Source organism: Ammospiza caudacuta, chromosome 10 (genome assembly GCF_027887145.1).
Source record: "Ammospiza caudacuta isolate bAmmCau1 chromosome 10, bAmmCau1.pri, whole genome shotgun sequence".
NCBI lineage: Eukaryota > Metazoa > Chordata > Aves > Passeriformes > Passerellidae > Ammospiza > Ammospiza caudacuta.
The window spans coordinates 19,664,364-19,670,426 of NC_080602.1; positions in this window are offsets into that span (position 1 = coordinate 19,664,364).

Here is a 6,063-nt window from a genome sequence, read left to right on the forward strand (position 1 = left end):
GCATCTGCTGAATTTGCATGTTGAAATCCCAAATTGAAAAGGAAGATACTTTAAAAGCATTGCTCTATCCTCCTAATATTATTTGGAAAGAAGAAGCTCCTTCTGAAGTTTGATTCATGAAACCACTATAATTCAAAGAAGATTAATCAAATTGTCAACTCTAAATTTTCTGTCTGGCACATCCGAGTTGTAAGTGGTTTAGCAAAAGTCGATCTTAGCCTTGAGAGAGTAAGGGATGTCAGGCTGCCATAAAGCTTCCACCTTTGCAAACCAGAACTCACTTTAGACTGTGCATTTAAGAGTAACAGAGGGACCCAGTGAAGCACTTAAGATGTGAATATCTGATTAGGGATTGAATTCTATAAAGGAATACACCTCCAGTACATCAATCAAAAAGTGTCCTATTACAGAAATGGTTTATTTCAGCACATGATTCAACATATAAAATTAAGATAAACTGGAAAAAATATATACAATCAAAATAGACCAAAATTTGGAGCTTTTGTAAAATGAGTAACATAATGAGCATTTTAAGATAACAAAGTAGTTAAAACTCTCTCAAAAAACTTTTCTAGAAATGCTATGGTAGGTATGTGTCAGCTTAAAAATTCAACAAGAGGATGTCTAAATTAATTACTTTGACTCTCTCACCTAAGTTCTATTATAATATTTACTACACAAACTTTTCTATTCTCCTCGCAGAACCTAACTGATACCAGTGTTGCAATTCTAGAGAAGATACCGATTGAAATGTAAGTACTTGCATAAATCAAAGATGCTGTAGGTGTTATACACAAAACTGAAAATCAATGTAGTTTGAAAAGCATTTTCAGGTATCCTATTGAGAGAAAAGGTTTGTCCATTGCGCTCTTAACTGGGTTGTTGCATTTGGTTTGGGTTTTTTCCCCTGTTTCTATGCAGAATTAAGAAGATATGTATATATGCACTTTGTACCTGAAGTTCCACTGGTGATACAGACAGAAGGAAGGCACATTTTCTAAAGGCTCCTTGCAGCCACAATAATAAACACAGGCCTACAAACTCAGACCAAGCCAGGATAATAAATCCAATTCAGCCTGGTAATAAAGCTGCAGGATTATTTTTCTTGGGGTTTTTTTCCTTATACAATTAAACAGGAAGAACAAAAGCAGATGATAAACACTATGCCACTGAGCATCTGCCTAGAGGAGCTACGTGGCATTGCTGGAGAAATTCACAGTTCAGCATGAATCTGAATTTGCTTGAATTTGTAAAAACAAAATAATTTTCAGGTGCATCTGAGATGTCCCAGGGAGAAGGATGTTTATTTGTGCAGTCTTTTCTGGTGTTTTTGGATAGGTAATGCTTCTTCAGATTTCCATCATATTTTCTATCACACCAGTCCTATTATTGCTCAGCCCTTATGTCTTTTTTCCCCAAAACAAAATCCCTAATGCTTCAGAAACTTGTTCCCTGATTATTGGAACTCCAGGGATTTCCTTGCAAGACACTATTTGAGGACAAAGTTTGAAAGTAGCAAGAATATGTCAAGTTCCTCAAAGCTGGAGTGCTTCCTGCCCCTCTCTGTGTGTCTTGGGGATCCTCTCTGCTCCTGTGAGAGTCTGACCCTGCTGGATTGGAGCAGGGGAATGGAGGTCACTGGGCTCCCAGCCTCCCTGACATTGGCATGGGGGAAGCTTTCAGGGTCAAACTGGACTTGCATATTCTCCATCCCCTTCAATTCACAGAACTTTCTACTTTTTTATTTTTTTCAGAGCAGCCTCTCTTATGAATGATAAGTCTGGTGTGATTGAGAGCTGCCCAGCAGCACAGCCACGCTCTCTTCCTGTGACACAGAGCACACAAATGTAAGGTTTGGAGATCTTGTTTGTGACTTTTTAAAAATGCACTTTTTAGTGTTTTGATAAGCCTAAAGCCCTAGTCTATAATCATATACATGACCTAAATTTTTGAACTTGGAAATCCCCACTGTTAGCATCTCCACTGTATTTGGAAATTAATCTTGTTAAAGCCTATGATGTTGTGTTTCCTGTATGTCTGAATGTAAAAATGCAATCTGGCCCATTAGACCAGAATGTGGAGTTGAAAAAGAAAGAATGGCTGGGGTGAAAGGAATTTCTGCAAGTCTCTACTCTCTGCACCCAGGTAGGAAGCAACAGAGCTGGAGGTGAGTGGAATGTGCATCACTTGAAAATCTGCTCTAGGGATCAGTGATACTGGCAATTGCTATTAGACACTGATAACACCACCGCAAATGTATCCAAGCCGCACATTCAGACCTAAACAGTCCTGCCTATGTGGGGAAACTAAAAGAAAGAACACTTTTCATTCAAGTATTTCATTTTTGCACAACATTAAACACACTTGCTTTTCTCAAAGAGGAAGAACTTTAAAAGAGCTATTGAGCATTTGGATAAGCAGAGGACTTGATAACTTAATGGTCAGAATGCAGCTCTCTGGAGACTGGCATGCTAGAATGAAGTCCTTTCTAGCTCTGCCTGAAGCTAGTGGACTGAAGGGAGAACTGCCATCAGTACTAAACATCCAAGAGGTGCCTCTCTGGCTCTGCTAAACATCTGGGATGCAGGGACGATGGAAGCACCTGTTGAAACAGTGAAGGAAACACGGCTCTAAGTGCATCCTGCTTTCCCATCCCCCTGCAATGCTCCTGAGGAATTTTATCTTATGCAGAGAGAACTCTTTACTCTGCTCCATCAGCTGTTTCCTCCTCCCCTGCCCCCAAGAGAGCTCCATCCACTCAAAGGCCAAGTTTAACCCTGAATGACTTACCCAATCCCACAGTGAGGCAGGGGCTGACGTGGAAATAAACCCACTAGACCTGAAGACTTCCAGTTAAATACTTTCTCTTGCTATAAGTATTAGATCACAAGTCCTAACTAAGGAACATTCTTTCCAGAGCTGCTGATTCAGGGTTGCATAAGTGACAGAAATATAGGAGGTACCAAAAACATACTCTATAAGCTTTCCAATAAAATAACCAGAAAAGCTATTTTACACAGCATACAATATCACAAGTACCAGAGAAGCTTTATGATTCATTGCCATCTTCCACTAAATTTAATTTGAGATATTGATGGCCATGGACAATTACTTCAAAGTCAATTCTCCAAACTATTCATCTTTTTCTCCAGTGCACTCACTGCTTGTCATTTTCTTTTGCCATTCTTATACCTCCAGCTTGCCTGATGGAAGCTGTCTGTGGTTTGTAATGCAAACCAAATGTTCCTTCTATGTTCCATTTTTTTCCCCCCAAGCTTTATTTTTCCAGCCTTAAATCTTAAAAGCCCAAACTCAGACTGTCTTCTGCAAACAAAATACATGATCTGAGCTGTAGCCATTTGGTTCAAATTTTTGGTTGGATATTAAACCAAGCATTTACAAGATAAAAATAATTTGGTGTAGCTCCCAGATTGAATGCGAATGCTCTGCTGTTAACCAGACAGTAGGAAATACAGGACTTTACTAGCAAGAACAAGATGAGTTTTACATTACCAAGTGCTAGCAGCATCCTCTTTTAATCTAGATCTTGCTTCCTAATTTAATCTAGATCTTGTGATCGTACTCAGATTCATTGCTGCGCAGTACTATTAGCACTGAAGTATTGCAGATGTCTAGGGTTTCCCCACAGCAGGTAGAGCTAAAGATTTGGAAGTTTTCTAATAAAGAGTAAGAAACTCTCAGAGAGTAGAATTAAAAAATTATAATTAAAAAACCCCTGATGGTAAAATAAAAATTTAAAAGGAGGAACTTACAACAGCGAGGCAGACAAACCTGACTCCTGCAGAAGGCTGTTCCTCTTCATAGGCCTGGCAAAAAAAGACAGAGTGAATAATTGAAAACACACTCTCCTGGTGCCACGTGACTCAGTTTCAGTAATTGTGCTCAGTACATTGGAACGGAGCTATTGTTTCCTAATTGAGGAAAATGTCAGCAAGGCTAGATAAACAAAAGCAATGGGATGCAGTATTGGGGAAGCTGTTTCCAGCAGGCTCCCAGCTACCCAGACATGGCAGCATTTAAGTATTTTGTGCCATTTGTTTTCACAAGGTTTGATGGGTTCAGTCATGTTGAACCCACCTGAGGGGAGTTGGGGCAACAGCAGAGTATGTGCTAATCCAGTGAAGGTTTTCTGTTGGAGGCTGAGATGGCAAGAAAGTTTCTTGTATTTTTCAGCTGATATTTTAACATTAAGCTAGTAAGATTTCTGTAGACAAATTCTGCTCCAGGAGCAAAACATAAGAGGGGCAACTTTTGAATGCCAGACCCCTGTATTGTTCACCATGAACACAATCTCTTTGATTTCCCAGTTCCAAAATACTTTCCTCTTTATGGGCTAGATTGCAACTTTGTGATCCCACCAGATCAAGGACTCAGAAAATTGTTGTTTATCACACAGATCATGTCAGTCCCCACCTGTTGATCCTCAGTTGTGCTCAGACAGACAGGTAACAAAATTGCTGCAAAAACCTGCTTGCTCTCAATGAATTCGTGTGATAACATGCATAGGGTGTTTGTTAGCTTGAAAAAAATCCATAAAAGAAAACATTGTATCTGAAACAGTTAACGTTAGTTTATTGAAATAGTCAGGCCTCTTTAGAGTATTCTCACAAACCAAAAATATCATGCTTTTCAGGAAAATGTAATCATAAACCTGGCCCTGTCTGGTCATAGAAATGGTCAATATGAAAGTGCTTAGGTACCTGATGCCCTCTGTGTTCTGTGTCTTGAATGTTCTGGTTTTATTGCTCTGTCACTAACCTTGCAAAGGAGAGAGAGGAATTATAGAAGAGATTTAAAATATTGCATGGAGAGGGGCTCATGTTTGGTCATCCTATGGCTTCTAGGTAAACATAGACTGTAAAGACAAACATGTCTCCCATGAGAATGATTCCATACTGGGAGAAAAAGGGAACATGAAATCTCTGCTCTGTACAGTGTCTACAAGAATCCTGGAATACTCTGTCCATACAATTTTGTTTTAAACATGTATAGAGAGAATTTGACATAATTTTCCTAACATCTATGTCATTGGGATATTTGGTCCTCAAAGAAATCTTCTCTAAAGGACAGAGGTTTTACCTGACTCACTGGTTAACAAATGACATGGAACATTACCCAACTCTTTCACAAGAACAAAGCTTTGGCACTGAATAGTGATCAACAATTAGGAAGTAGCTTTCCTGGAAAGGAGGAGAAATAGGGAACTGATTTTTTATTTTGGGGAAGAGTTTGTTACTGTATTTGAAGAGAGAGCACAGTGGCCTTGTACATAAAATGGGGTTTTATATTTAGTGCTAGTACTGTAAAAAAGAAATATCAACAAGAAAGCAAAGCCACAGACTGTTTACCACTTTACTGTCTTTCACTACAACACAGACATGTTTTTGTTTAGCAATAGAGAACTCATTCACACAAAATCTCAACAGTCTCTGAGTTCTGATCCAAGCTGATTGAGCTAGAAGCTCAAAAGCATTGGAAAGCTTGCTTTATTTCTTCCCATTGTCACATGCTTTTGCATTTCCTGACTTTGGGCTGAATAATGTAGTCCCTAAGCCACTGGGAGTTTTGTTCATTCCAAGTCTGGGTTTCTGCCAGGGCCAGCAGCAGAAACATAAATATCACAAGGAGGGGCTGTTTTTTCATGTTTCTTTACTCTAACCTTTTCAGTTTTTTCCATCTTCTCTGTACAGTAATTGTTCAGTGCCCAGTGGTGAACAGAAAAGCAGGTTTTTAGAAGCCATGAAGAAAAGGAGAGGGAGAAGCTCTACCGTGCCTGCCTCTTGCATTAATGGTATGCTTTGATATTGGATACTGTGGTCAATCTTCATTACTTAGCTCAAAGGTATTGTAGCAGGAAAAGGGCAATGAACACTGATCAGAGGCTGGAATTTTGTATTAAAAGATTGAAATTATGTGGACTTTCCTGTGTAGAAAGGAACTACATTGATAACAGTTTATGAGATAATAGGAAATATAAGGCAAATCAGTGTGGTTTCTTTATTTCCTTCTCATGTGAGGTACAGGAAAAGAATGTGGTAAAAT